Genomic DNA, 16,633 nt, shown 5'->3' with positions numbered 1-16,633 from the left:
AAATTGCAGACAAGATGACTATTTAAACATTCTGCCCATGCATCAATTCCTTCTTCGCGAACGCGGTCAATGCTTCATGTTCGCGAAGCACAAAATAACTTTGACCAAAAAATCCTCTACGCGAACGTGACCAGCCACTCGCGAACGCGATGGCTCCTCAGCTTGACCCTTCGTGAACGCGCTCCCTCCCTCTCTTACGAATGCGATGCATAGCCTACCAGCCCTTCGTGAACGCGGAGCCTTCCTCACGAATGCGAAGACTAAAATATTAGCCTCCTCAACTAACCCTTCATGAATCGAGGGCCTACTCGCGAATGCGAAGGCTGTTTCTCTGCAACACTGATCGGCAGTTTTCTACACTTTTCCAAAATATGAAATGGTCCGATTGACCATCGGAAACTCACCCAAGGCCCCCGAGACCTCAACAAAATATGCCAACATATCCCATAACATCATTCAAACTTGTTCCAACCTTCAGAACGCTCAAAACATTTAAACACCAAATTCGCATTGGATTCAAGCCTAAGAATTCCAAAATCTTCTAAATTATGCTTTTGATAAAAAACCCAACAAAACCACGTCCGAATGACCTGAAAATTTGCACACATATCCCAAATGGCACAACGGAACTACTACAACTCTCGAAATTCCAATCTGACCCCTATATCAAAATCTTACCTATCAACCGGAAAATGCCAAAAATCCAATTTCGCTAATTCAAGCCTAAATCTACTCTGGACCTCCAAAGCACATTACGATCACGCTCCTAAGTCCAAATATCACCTTCCGAAGCTATCCGAACCATCAGAACTCACATCTAAGCCCTCTAACACATATGTCAACATCCGATTGACTTTTCCAACTTAAGCTTTCTCAAAAGAGACTAAGTGTCTCAAACCTTACCAAATTCTTTCCGAACCCGAACCAACCAACCCGATCACTCATAGAACCGATAAAAAAATCAATAAGAAGCAGAAATAGGGGAAACAGAGCGGTAACTCATGAGACGACTGGCCGGGTCGTCACAATATTAAAAGCAACAACATCTTGTCAAGGGAGACAATATAATAATCCTCTTCTCTTTTTCACATTTACTTCACAACTCACTTCACAACTTGAGTCAATGCTCTATAAGGTTCAATTGCCAATTATACATCCACAATTCATTATACAACTTGAGCCAACACTCTTTAATATTCAAATACCACTATTACTTCCTCAAGCTTTGCTCGACAATAGAAATCATCACATAAGGCATGAACAATACAAACAGAGTCACATTAATCATAGTATAATACTCATAGGCATGCTTGATACTAACGTATAGATACTCATCACCATGCCTATACGTCGTACTCAACAAATAACACATAGCAAATAGGACTCAACTCCTAATCCCTCAAGCTAAGGTTAGACCAAACACTTACCTCGATGCCACGAACACAATTCAAGTCTCAACTATCGCTTTACCTCTTGATTTCACCACCAATTCGCTCGTATTTAGCCACAAGTTACTTAACTATATCAATAAATGCTAAATGAATCAATTCCAAAGCATGAAAATAGGTTTTCTAAAGTTTTTTCCCAAAAAGTCAAAAATCGCTCCCGGGCCCACATGGTCTAAACCCGAGGTTCAAACCAAAACCCCATTACCCATTACCTTACAAACCCAAATATACAATTTGTTTTGAAATCGGACCTCAAATCGAAGTCCAAATCCCCAAAATTTGAAAAACCTAGGTTCTACCCAAAACACCCAATTCCCCATGAAACCTTTTATTTTGAGTTGAAATCATGTGGAAATTTGTTAAAGATTAATAAAAACAAGTTAGAAATGACTTACAATCAATTTGGAAGAGTACTTGTCTTTGAAAAATTGCCCAAGAGTGTTTAGGTTTTGAAAGGGTTTGAAAAATGGTTGAAATGCATCTAAGTTGTGATTGTGCAGGTTGCAGATGTCGCAATTGCGATCAGGGTTCGGAATTGCGAACCCCTCAGACTGCTAACTTCACATTTGCGAACAGGGGTTCGCAAATGAGGAATCCAGTCCTCTTCGCATTTGCGATACTTCCTTCGCATTTGCAATGTTGCATTTGCGACAAATACATCGCATTTGCGACCAAGTCAGCCCAGACCACTATTCGCATTCGATACGGAGTTGCTCGTGCAATTGTGAAGCCTGCATGCTTGCAACACTCCAGAAATTCCTAAGTCCAAATTTCACTCCGTGGCCTATCCAAAACTCACCCGAGCCCTCGGGGCTCCAAACCAAACATGCACACTAACCTAAAAACATTATATGGAGTTGCTCGTGCAATCAAATCACCAAAATAATATCAACAACTATGAATTTAGGATCAAAATCAAAGAAACTCTCAAGAACTTTCAAAGTTTTAAATTTTACAACTAAGGTTCCGAATCATGTCATATGACCTCCGTTTCTTACAAAATTTTACAAGCTCAACTTAAATCACATATAAGACCTGTACCGGGATCCGGAACCAAAATACGGGCCAAATACCATCAAATTCCAAACACATTTTATTTCCAAACACTTATATATTATAGAAAATAATTTTCTTGAAAAATTCATTTCTCGGGCTTGGGACCTCGGAATTCGATTTCGAGCATACGCCCAAGCCCCATATTTTCCTACAGACCCTCCGGGACCGTCAAATCACGGGTGCGGATCCTCCTACCCAAAATGTTAACTGAAGTCAACTTAAATTCATTTTAAAGGCAAAATTTATCATTTTTCATAGATTTTCACATAATGGCTTTCCAGCTACGCACTAGAACTACACACACAAATCGAGGTGAGACAGAAAGAGGTTTTTAAGGCCTCAGAATACAGAATTTATTTCTAAAACAAGTTATGACCTTTTGGGTCACCACATTATCCACCTCTAAAACAACCGTTCGTCCTCGAACGGACATAAGAAGGAAGTATCTGAGTCGGGGAAAAGATGGGGATAACGGCTCCACATATCAGATTCGGACTCCCAGGTCGATGCCTCAGCAGGCTGACCTCTCCACTGAACACAAACAGAAGGGAAACTCTTCGATCTCAACTGACGAACCTGCCGGTCTAGAATAGCTACCGGCTCCTCCTCATATGACAAGTCCTTGTCCAACTGGACAGTGCTGAAATCTAACACATGGGATGGATCGTCGTGGTACTTCCGAAGCATGGACATATGAAACACTAGATGTACGGTTGATAAGCTCGGGGGAAACGCAAGTCTATAAGCCACTTCTCCCACTCGATCAAGAATCTCAAACGGGCCAATGAACCTAGGGATAAGCTTTCCCCTCTTCCCAAATCTCATCACGCCCTTCATAGGCGACACCCGAAGCAACACCCACTCATCGACCATGAATGCCAAATCACGAACCTTACGGTCGTCATAACTCTTTTGCCTGGATTGAGCTGTACGAAGCCTATCCTAAATAATCGTGACCTTGTCCAAGTATCCTGTACTAGAACCGTACCCAACAACTGAGCCTCTCCCGGCGCAAACCATCCAACTGGAGGTCGATACCTCCTTCCATATAAAGCCTCATAAAGAGCCATCTGGACACTCGACTGGTAGCTGTTGTTTTAGGCAAACTCTGCTAAAGGCAAAAACTGATCCCACGAGCCTCTAAAGTCAATGACACAAGCTCAAAGCATATCCTCCAAAATCTAAATAATCTGCTCGGACTACCCGTCCGTTTGAGGATGAAACGATATGCTCAACTCAACTCGTGTGCCCAACTCTCGCTGAACTGCTCTTCAGAAATATGAGGTAAACTACGTACCTTGGTCTGAAATGATAGACACGGGTACACCATGAAGACGAATAGTCTCCAGGATATAGATCTCCGCTAACCTCTCGGAAGAATAGGAGACTGCTACCAGAATGAAATGTGCTGACTTGGTCAGCCTATCAACAATAACCCACACTGCATCGAACTTCCTCTGAGTCCGTGGGAGTCCAACAACGAAATCCATAGTGATACGCTCCCACTTCCACTCAGGAATCTCAATCTTCTGGAACAAACCACCAGGCCTCTGATGCTCGTACTTAACCTGCTGACAATTCAAACACCGGGCCACATATGCAAAAATGTCTTTCTTCATTCTCCTCCACCAATAATGCTGCCGCAAATCCTGATACATCTTAGCGGCGCCCAGGTGAATAGAGTACCGGGAACTATGGGCCTCCTCTAAAATCGACTCTCGAAGCCCATCCACATTAGGCACACAAACTCGACCCTGCAGCCTCAAAACTACATCATCTCCTAAGGTAACCTGCTTGGCACCTCCATGCTGCACCGTGTCTCTAAGGACACACAAATGAGGGTCATCATACTGCTAATCTCGGATACGCTCCAATAAAGAAGAACGAGCGATTGTGCAAGCTAACACACGGCTGGGCTCAGAAATATCCAACCTCACGAACTGATTGGCCAAAGCCTGAACATCCAAAGCAAGCGGTCTCTTACCGACCGAAATATACGCAAGGCTGCCCATACTGGCTGACTTCCTACTCAAAGCATCGGCCACCACATTGACCTTTCCCAGATGATATAAGATGGTGATATACTAGCTCTTTCTGCTTGAACAAGTACTGCAGACTCTTGTGATCCGTGAACACCTCACATGACATTCCATATAGATAGTGCCTCCAAATCTTCAACGCGTGAACAATGGCTGCTAATTCCAAATCATGGACTGGATAGTTCTTCTCATGAATCTTTAACTGCCGCGAAGTCTAGGCAATGACCTTGCCATCCTGCATCAACACCGCACCAAGTCCAATATGAGATGCATCACAATAAACTGTATATGGCCCTGAACCTATGGGCAAAACCAACACCAACGTCGTAGTCAAAACTGTCTTGAGCTTCTGAAAGCTCGCCTCACACTCATCCGACCACCTGAACTGGGCACCCTTTTGGTTCAACCTGGTCATCGGGACTGTAATAGATGAGAACCCCTCCATAAATCGACGGTAATAACCTGCCAAACCCAAGAAACTCCGGATCTTTGAAGCTGATGCTGGTCTAGGCCAGTTATTGACTGCCTCTATCTTCTTTGAATCTACCTGAATACCCTTTGCAGATACAACATGACCCAAGAATGCAATTGTACTCAGCCAGAACTCACACTTCGAAAACTTAGCATACAACTGACTATCTCTCAAAGTCTGGAGGACCACTCTCAGATGCTGCTCATGCTTCTCCCGGCTGCAAGAATAGATCAAAATATCATCAATGAAGACTATCACAAATGAATCCAAGTAAGGCTTGAACACTCGGTTCATCAAATCCATAAAAGCTACTGGGGCATTTGTCAACCCGAATGACATCACCAAGAGATCATAATGCCCGTACTGAGTGCGAAAAGCTATCTTAGGGACATCGGATGCCCTAATCCTCAACTGATGGTAGCCAGATCTCAAGTCAATCTACAAAAAAACCTTGGCACCCTGAAGCTGATCAAATAAATCATCAATCCTCGACAATGGATACTTATTCTTGATTGTAACCTTGTTCAACTGCTGGTAATCTATACACATTCTCATCGATTCGTCCTTCTTCTTAACAAACAATACTGGCGCACCCCAAGGCGAGACACTAGGTCTAATGAAACCTTTTTCAAGCAAGTCTTGTAATTGCTCCCTCAACTCTTTTAACTAAGGCGGGGCCATATGATACGGCGAAATAGAAATGGGTTGAGTGCCCGGGAGCCAAATCAATGTAGAAGTCAATATCTCTATCGGGTGGCATACCCGATAGGTCTGAAAGAAATACCTCAGGAAACTCATGAATGACAGGCACATAATCAATAAAAGGAACCTCGGCACTAGAATCATGAACATATGCCAAATAAGCCAAATACCCCTTCTCGACCATACATCGAGCCTTCATATATGAGATAATACTACTAGTAGAATGACCAGGAGTCCCTCTCCACTCTAAATGAGGTAAGCCCGGCAAGGCTAAGGTCATAATCTTGGCATAACAGTCCAAGATAGCGGGGTAAGGTGATAAGCAGTCCATCCCCAATATGACATCAAAATCAACCATGTCCAAAACTGACAAATCTATGTGAGTCTCAAGACCCCTAATCACAACTATACATGAATGATGGACACGATCTACCACAATAAAATCACCCACCGGTGTAGACACATATACAGAAGCACTCAAAGAATCACTAGGCATGACCAAATGCGGTGCAAAATAAGATGACACATAGGAGTATGTAGACCCTGGATCAAATAGAACTAAAGCATCTCTACTACAAACCAGAACAGTACCTGTGATAACTGCATCGGAAGCCTCAGCCTCAGGCCTGGCGGGAAGAGCATAACATTGGGGCTGGGCCCCACCACTTTGAACTACATCCCTAGGACGACCTGCTGCTGGCTGGCCTCCACCTCTAGTGGCTTGACCTCCACCTCTAAAACCTCTACCTCCACCTCTAGCACATCTACCTCCACCTATAGCTGGTTGAGCAGGCTGTGGAACACTCGGTGCTTGAACCATAGCACGGGAACCCTGATGCTAAGAGCTGCTCGATGCTCGAGGGCAAAATCTAGCAATGTAATCCATATGACCACAAGTATAACAAGCCCTCAGCTGCTGACCAACCCTGACAACCTGAATGACCACCCCAAAAACTCTGGAGCGGCGGTGCACTAATAAGAGCTGGTGGTGCACTGATAGGAGCTAGTGGTACACTGTAGGACTATTGATCAGAATACTACATATGAGAACCACGACCACGTGAATCATAGTGAGAAACCTGAAGTGCTGACTGAAAAGGACTAGGAGGATGGCCTCTACCATACGAATCCCTGCCTCCGGACGAGGCGCCATTGAATCTGCCTAAATGACGAGGCCTCTTGTCAGACCCCTGACCACCTCCTTACGATAGAACCATCTCAACTCTCCTGGCGACATTGACCGCCTCCTAAAAAGAAATCTCACTCCCTGTCTCCTTAGCCATCTGAAGTTGAATAGGCTGAATGAGTCCCTCAATGAACCTCTCCTCTCTCTCTCTCAGTGGGAAGTATAGTAGAGCATGACAGGCCAAATCAATAAACCTGGTCTTGTTCTGAGTAATAGTCATAGAACCCTATTGAAGATGCTCAAACTGCCTCCGATAGATTTCTCTCTAAGTGACAGGAAGAAACTTCTCCAGAAATAGCTGAGAAAACTGATCCCAAGTCAAAGCTGGTGACCCAGCTGGTCTAGCCAAGCAATAATCTCTCCATCAAGTCTTGGCGGATCCAGATAAGTGAAAAGTATCAAAGTCAACCCCATTGGTCTCCACTATCCCCATGTTCCTAAGAACCTCGTGACAACTGTCTAAATAATCATGGGGATCCTCAGAAGATGCACTACTGAAAGTGGTAGTGAAGAGCTTGGTGAACCTGTCCAATCTCCACAATGCATCGGCAAACATAGCTGCTCCATCACCGGTCTGAGCTACCGCACCCGGCTAAACTGCTCCAACTGGCTGAGCTGCTGGAGTCTGAAACTGGGGAGCCATCTGCTCTGGAGTGTGAGTAGCAGGAATCTGGGCTCCTCCTCCAGCCTGAGAGACGGCTGGTGCTACAGGAAGCAAGCCTGCCCGGGTGACACTCTCCACAAGGCCCACTAGATGGACCAGAGCATCCGGAGTACTCGGGTAGTAATGAACCCCTCTGGGACCTGAGCTGGGCCCACCGGAACTACCTAGGCCGAAACCTCATCATCAAACTCAACCTGAGGCTCCGCCACTGGTGCTGTTGTTCTGGGCTGAGCTCTGCCCCTACCTCGGCCTCTATCACAGCCTCAGCCTCGCCCTCTTCCCCTCGTGGGAGCTGCTACTGGGGGCTCGAGCTGCTGATTAGTGGATGAGGAAGTGTGTGTTCTCGCCATCTGCGAAAGAACAGAGTAGAAATTCAATTAGCATTGAGAAAACAAACTGCACGACAGGAAAGAATAGATGTGAAGTTTTTCCTAACTCTGTAGCCTCTAGGGGATAAATACAGACGTCTCCGTACCGATCCCTCAGACTCTACTAAGCTTGTCCGTGAATTGTGAGAACTATTTAACCTAGAGCTTTGATACCAACTTGTCACGACCCGAATCGAGAGTCGTGATGACGTCTGTTGATACCCAATTTTCCTTAAACTATTTTTAAATTTGCATAAATACCTTCAAAATCACTTTTATAATAATTTATATTTTTCCATAATTTTCCATATTTATTTTCTAATTATTCAGTATTTTGTATCCAATAATTATTCATATATTACATTACAAGTAATTTCAAAGTATTTCTTAGATCAACATATCATTTTTAATCCTATTAGGATTTAATTATTTCACAAATTGGCCAATTTGGCATTGTTTGGCTATAGTTACAATAATTTTGCAATTATAGCCTAATTGTACACTTTATACTATTTTAATTCAATAATCTGTTATTTTATATTTTTCATATTATTTAATTACCTTAATTTTACCTATTTAGCTTTTATTTCATTTTATCTAATTATTAGCTATTTTTACTAATTATTTATCTAATTTTAATTGGGTATTTAATAACTAGCCACCCTTATTTAAATTATAATCAGCCCCAAACCCCAATTAAACCAACCCAAACCCCATACCTAATCTGTCAAATCCCCGATCCAAACCCTAAGTCCTTAACCCGACCACCTACCCCATTCAATCCTGACCGTTGATCATTTAGATCAACGGTCCCCATTCCCCTTTCCTTAATTAAACCTGGACCTAACCCCCCCAAACCCTCTCATTCACTCCTCTCTCACGCCGACATCTAATCCCTCTCCTCTCAAATGCTCTAAAATCCTAAGCCTAACCCTAATTGCCGTCACCAGCGAGAAACTCTCGTCTATGGAGATTCTGAGTATTCTCCGGTGACTATCGACCTTCTATACCTCCTGGTTGTTGATTACGTGGGTCCCTAAAAGAATCTCAAGGAGATTCAACATGTTCCTTCGTCTGAGGTTTGTTTACAGGTCCGTCTAGGGTCATCCTTGTTTGTGAGTACTGATTTCCTTTCATTTTCAGTTTGAATCTATGGCTTTTAATCAAGTTTCTTTCATCTCAGTTGTTTTTTTGAAAACCCTAGTTTTACAACTATTCGAATCCGTTCAGATCTTTGTAGATCTGAGAGGGTTCGAGTATTATCTGTCACTTTCTCTTGAAGATCTTCCATTCTGGCTAACTATTTCGACTCCATTCGCTTTCTTCTGAAATTTGGGTTTGCCCTAAGTGTTTTCAAAAGGGGTTTTCTAACTTTTCAGTGCTTTGTTTCTTTACTATCTTGACTGATTCTCATGTATATACTTAAAACCTAGATGTTTTTGTTTGTTGCATTAATTTTCTTCAATTTGTTCTCCGTTATTTGTTTATTTTTGTCAACCCAACATACTAAGTGATTTCTATTAAGGATTTGAACCAGTTTTCCTGCTAAAACCAGTATTCTTTGGGATTTTTTGCTTAATTGATTTCTATTATGGATTTGAACCAATTTTTCCCGTTAAAGTCAGTATTCTTTGGGGTTTTTACTTACTTTCCTTATTTCTGGCTTGTAATTAGTATTATTTGCCTTATACCAACTGGTTGATTAATTTATGGTCAATTTATGATTTGTTACCTTATTTAAGCCCCAATCAGGGCTGGTAATGGATTTTCCTTGTATTAACATGACTTTCCCGGATTTGTTTGTGCAAAATTAATGGGTTAGCCCCAATTAACTTGTTGATTATATTTACCTACTTTATTTATGAACTCTAGATCATTTTTTACCTTATTTGTTTCATCTCTCTAAGTGCTATATATGCACTCTCATTCTGACTCTTATGCGAACACAGTTCAGAGTACACACACACACTCAAACTCTCTCTTCTTTCTTTGCTACTTGTGCTAACTGCTTGTCTAGCTGGCTGAAAGCCAAGGCTAGACTGTGGAACTCTACTTGCTTTACTTTTCTGCACTTTACTTCCTTAACTGGTATGTTCCTAGTTCAATTCTGAAACTCAACTCTATGTGCTCCATGTCTGTTAATCCATGTCTTCTTCTGCACTAATTTAATGGCCTATGTGTTTAATTGCTCTTCTTATTTACTGCTTTACTCAGCATGCTTAAGTTTTTCCCTCTCTTGTTCAAGTGTAATCAACATGTCTACTTAAGTTCTTGTTTATTTCCCTCAACTAGTATGCCATGATAGTATCATAGACTCTTAAATGTGCTTGGTTAACACTAAGTGGCATGACTAATTATGTGTAATAGACCCCTGCCCTCAACATGACTACTCTCATACCCTGTCCCTATGCCTTATTACTATTCTAATTTCGAGCATGATTTCCTTGTTAACATTTTAAAGTGGTAGTTTGTGTTCTGGAGGCCAATCAGTTCCTACCTGTTCTTTGTACTTGCTGGTCTATATGCATCTCTTTTCATCCATGTTATGTGTTTCTGATTTGGGCTCTCTATGTCCCCAACCCTTTACTTCCCTGCTTATGAATGTTGAAGTAATACTATTCTTTGAATTTGTTTTGTGTGTGCTGGTTTGTTCCAAGTTGTTGTTGCTCGTATTCCTTTCTCCTTTCAAAACTGTTTTTCCCCAAGCAACTCTTCTGTTGTTTTGCAAACTTATTTCAAACAAATTTGTCAAAACTATTTCCAACTCAACTCTTTTGAAATCTATGTCAAGCACTCTCACATATACTCTTAGACCACTAGGTTTTGCCCCTTTTATGTGAGCCTTGCCTTGGGACCCTTGAGTTCTCTATGAACTTGGACACATAAAAGCTGGCCTTTCCACACTGCACTTACTCTATCTTGGCTATGAAATCTTGGTGTGAGCACTGCTCGGGATCCCTTGAGGTCCTTAGGGAACTCTAACACACCCGTATATGAGAAAGACTATGGAACAATCTTGGCACTTGAGGTGATTTATCACATAACTCAGGAGGAAGTCCTAATCAGGCTCTCTGTAGTGTAACTTCTTATTTTTTCATTTCTACTTATGTAATTCATTTCAATGTTGGTTTGTAATGATTTGTAAACGAATATTGGGGTAACTAGTAAAAAGGGCGGGTATTTACATGTTTGTAGAGTAAGGCAGGTAGAAATCATGCCTATAAGACTTTACATTTTACTATGTTTGCCTTACCATGTTAGAAATCATGCCTATAGGATTTTACTATGTTTGCCTCACCATGTTAGAAATCATGCCTATAGGGTTTTACTATACTTGCCTTACCATGTTAGAAATCATGTTTAATAGGTCTCAAAATCAGTTTCACAAATAGATGCCCTACCTATAGGGTATAATTTAATCCAGCCCCTGTTATAATAGATGTTACTTGCTTTCTTTCATTGGTCATTATGCCTGCAAAGTTTCTGAAATCAGTGATGTCATGCCTATAGGGAATAACTCTAGAAATTATGCCTATAGATCTCAACTAGTTTAATTTAAATAAATCAATCCAGTTTGCATTTTAGTTCATTTTGAAACTGGTTTAATTAATGGTTTATGTTCTCTAAAACACGTTCTTTCAAAAATTGCCTTGATTTGTCATTAGATGTCATGCCTATAAGGATTCAAGAGTCCGCTTTAAAAACCTACCTTGTAGTCATCTGTATTCCACCCCTAGGCAAGCCTTAGACAATCAACTTTAAATAAAATCAGAACCGTCTTTATGATTAGTGTTTAATTGTCAATGTGTTAAAATCAGTAGGCAAGCCTGATTTAGACTTCTTTTCTGAGTCATGTAATAAATCTGGTTCTGTTGTTATCATCAAATACCATGCTTTAGAATTCTGAGTTCAAATGTGGACCTTACATGTGTGTGAGTCGTGATGTCTATGTGCATTACTTGTGGAGGTACATCTGAGCCTTCTATCTATTTCTGTGTTTTCCCCCTAAATGCAGTCTTATATGTTCTTATTTGTCGCCTAGTATTTTGCCTTTAAACTTGAGGGTCTACCTAGAACCCCCATTTATAGGATAGGAGTCCTAAATTCTTCCGAGACTGATAGGAAGGGACGGGTAACAACATGCAATAGGGATCGAGACCAACCCTCGATTTAATTACCTTCGCGGGGCGAGAAAGGGTAGATATGGATATGATGACTGGTGCGTTAATACCACGTGTAGTCCCTCTTTGAGGAGTGTCATACGGGGTATTGCATTTATGTGATCCATATTATAAACAAACCTAGGACACCCTTTTACATTCATGAATATGCTTAGATTGTAATTCTTTTCAAAATCTCGCTTTTTTTTCATTAGTTGTTTTCTTACATCTGTGTATTTAAACCTAAATCCCCTATTATTTGAGCCCTACTTTTCTATCTGCTAATTGTACAAATTCACAAAAACTGTTTGGCCGGGAACCACACTAGTGGATCCTGAGGAGTGCCTAACACCTTCCCCTTAGGATAATTTCAAGCTCTTACCCTATCTTTGGTTACCAATTATAAAATGAACCCTATAGGTGTCCTAACGCACCTTAAATCATTAGGTGGCGACTCTTCAAAAATGTAAACCCCCTTTCCCAAAAGGAAAGAGTTATCCCATAACCAAAATGTAATGAACCCGATTCTGCAGAGTAAAAAAGGGGGCGCAACAGCGTCTACTAGTGAAAGCTAGCCAAGCCAACCTTTTTAAATTATTTACCTTTTTTCATTTTTAATCCTTTACAATTAAGAGTCAACATTATATAAACAACGGAAATGTAAAAGCGGAAGATTGAAACGTAATATATTAATAAAGATGCCAATACCAATTCATACATAAACTACTCACGACTGGTGTCACAATCTCACAGACTATCTAGGAATACTACAAATAAAGGTTCGAAAGATTTATTACAACATTGTCTCCGAAATATATAAAAGAAACAGAATAAAAAGATAGGAGAAGATGCCAAGTCATGTGGACGCCTGCAGGATTACCTCAGAATCTCCGACTAGACTGAAGGCAACAACCCAAAGCTACGATCCGTATGCTCTAGTACCGAGATCTACACACAATGCAGAGTGTAGTATCAGCACAACCGACCCCATGTGCTGGTAAGTGCCTAGCCTAACCTCGGTGAAGTAATGACGAGGCTAGGACCAGACTACCAAATAAACCTATACAATTAAATCATATACAGTGAAAAATAAAAGCATGAATGTACAGTTAAGGATGGGAGGGGGAAAACATGCTGCGGGGAAACATCAAATGGTAACAAAAAGATAACAGGTAAATATAAGGAACACCATAACTCAATTATCAACAAGAATCAGAAATCAAACAATGACATCACCTTTTGTGCTTTTACTCTCTTCCCCACCATAAGAATCAATATAATCTGCACGGCATTACCCTTCGTGCTTTTACTCTCGTCCTCACCATAAAATTAATATAATCGGCACAAAATTGTACATCGTGTGGCACGGCAGCACCCTTCGTGCTTTTACACTCTTCCTCACAAAATCATACACGATATCACCCTTCGTGCTTTAACACTCTCTCACCAAAACAATGCACGACATCACCCTTCATGCTTTAACACTCTTCCTCACCCAAACAACAATCACAAGCAATAAGATCAAGGAAATAAATAAAATTACAATAAAATCCCAGTAAGGGAACAATAGTTCAACAATTAAATCCTGGTAAGGGAACAATATCAAAAGCATCGACAACCTGACAAGGGAGATAACATTAAAAGCAACAACATCCCGGCAATGGAGACAATATAATAATCCTCTTCTCTTTTTCACATTTACTTCACAACTCACTTCACAACTTGAGCCAATTCTCTATAAGGTTCAATTGCCAATTATACTTCCACAATTCATTATACAACTTGAGCCAACACTCTTCAATATTCAAATACCAATATTACTTCCACAAGCTTTTCTCGACAATAGAAATCATCACATAAGGCATGAAAAATACAAACGGAGTCACATTAATCATATTATAAGACTCACGGGCATGTTTGACACCAACGTATAGATACTCTTCACCATGCCTATACGTCATACTCAACCAATAATACATAGCAAATAGGACACAACTCCTAATCCCTCAAGTTAAGGTTAGACCAAATACTTACCTTGATGCCACAGACACAATTCAAGTCTCAACTATCGCTTTACATCTTGATTCCATCACCAATTCGCTCGAATCTAGCCACACGTTACTTAACTATATCAATAAATGTTAAATGAATCAATTCCAATGCATGAAAATAGGTTTTCTAAAGTTTTTTTCCAAAAAGTCAAAATTTTCCCCCGAGCCCACATGGTCAAAACCCGAGGTTCGAACCAAAACCCGATTACCCATTCCCCCACGAACCCAAATATACAATTTGTTTTGAAATCAGACCTCAAATCGAGGTCCAAATGCCCAAAATTTGAAAAACCTAGGTTCTACCCAAAACACCCAATTTCCCCCATTAAACCTTTGATTTTGAGTTGAAATCATGAGGAAAGATGTTAAAGATTAATAAAAATAAGTTAGAAATGACTTACAATCGATTTGGAAGAGTACCTGTCTTTGAAAAATCGCCCAAGAGTGTTTAGGTTTTGAAAGGGTTTGAAAAATTGTTGAAATGCGTCTAAGTTATGATTGTGCAGGTTGTAGATGTCGCAATTGCGACCAGGGTTCGCAATTGCGAACCCCTCAGACTGCTAATTTCACATTTGCGAACAAGGGTTCGGAATCCAGTCCTCTTCGCATTTGCGAACCCTGAGGAATCCAGTCTTCTTTGCATTTGCGATACTGCCTTCGCATTTACGATGTCGCATTTGCGACAAATATATTGCATTTACGACCAAGGCAGCCCAGGCCACTATTCGCATTTGCGACACATTGCTTGCAATTGCGAAGCCTGCAGGCCTGCAACACACCAGAAATTCCTAAGTTCAAATTTCACTCTATGGCCTATCCAAAACTCACCCGAGCTCTCGGGGCTCCAAACCAAACATGCACACTAACCTAAAAACATCATACGGATTTGCTCGTGTAATCAAAATACCAAAATAACATCAATAACTATGAATTTACCATCAAAATCAAAGAAAATCTCGAGAACTTTTAAAGTTTAAAATTTTACAACTAAGGTTCCGAATCACGTCATATGACCTACGTTTCTTACCAAATTTTACAGGCTCAACTTAAATCACATATAAGACCTGTACCGGGCTCCGAAACCAAAATACTGGCCCAATACCATCAAATTCCAAACACATTTCATTTCCGAACACTTATATATATTCCAGAAAATAAGTTTCTTTAAAAATTTATTTCTCGGGCTTGGGACCTCGGAATTCGATTTCGGGCATACGCCTAAGTCCAATATTTTCCTACGGACCCTCAGGGACCGTCAAATCATGGGTCCGGGTCCGTTTACCCAAAATATTGACCGAAGTCAACTTAAATTCATTTTAAAGGCAAAATTTATCATTTTTCATAGATTTTCACATAATGGCTTTCCGACGCGCCCGGACTGCGCACGCAAATTGAGGTGAGACAGAAAGAGGTTTTTAAGTCCTTGGAATACATAATTTATTTCTAAAACAAGTGATGACCTTTTGGGTCATCGCACCTTCACGGTAATAATTTTGTTTTCTTTCAGACTTATCACATATTGCTACCACATTCTCTTAAGGGAATGAGAATGAAGCAAATTTAATGGGACGGATTTCCACTTCTCGTGCTCACGATCATACATGACTTTGATCATGGAAAGACATAGAAATTTTACCACTTCGAGCGATTATAATTTCTTACAAACTCTATTAGAGTTATAATCAAAATTTTGTTGTCTTTGCTTGTATATAAAATCAAATTATAGTATTCAAGAATTTAAAAGAGAAAATAAAGAAAAATACTTACCTTAAATCCAGAATTTAATCATGAAGGAAGTTCATGGAACAATTGACGATCATTATGCTCAATCCCATAGCTTCTACTCAATTGGTTAGAGTCTCGTGCTGATAACGTGTTATAAAACAATAAAAAAAGAAGAAGAGTATAGCAGAGAAAATTAGAGAGAAGAGAATTCTTGTTAATATGGGATGAATTACAATGGAATAGAACCCCACTATTTATAGGGAAAAAATGACTTAACCACCAAGTAACAAACCCTAAGATCTCTCTAAAATATAGGCATTCACCTTAAATAGAGTTCTATTTATAACACCTACTATTTTATTCTTACTAATTTTAGTTTGTATTTTAATCAATTTTACTCTTAATGCAATATTATAATTGATATTCGTTCTTTACTATTTTTTTCATCGTCAATTTTCTTGATCTTGTGGAAACAAATTTGTATATCAAAGATTTTTGTCAACTAAAAAATTAATTCTAGTTAGATGATGCATTTGAAAAATAGTTGGATTATATTTTTTTGCTAATAATTAATTCTAAGACTTAATTATTTAATTTTATTATGATAGTAACTCATTAGATTTTTATTTATGCCAAATTTTAAATTTTGAATTATAACATGAAAAAAATGACAATTATGTCACGTTACTAAAATAAAGAATAATTCATATAAGGTAATTCAAATTAGTTTCAAAGTAAAAAAATCAATTAACCCAAATGGTT

The sequence above is a fragment of the Nicotiana tabacum genome, chromosome 7, assembly GCF_000715075.1.
Source record: "Nicotiana tabacum cultivar K326 chromosome 7, ASM71507v2, whole genome shotgun sequence".
Taxonomy (NCBI): domain Eukaryota; kingdom Viridiplantae; phylum Streptophyta; class Magnoliopsida; order Solanales; family Solanaceae; genus Nicotiana; species Nicotiana tabacum.
This window is presented reverse-complemented; position numbering follows the sequence as displayed.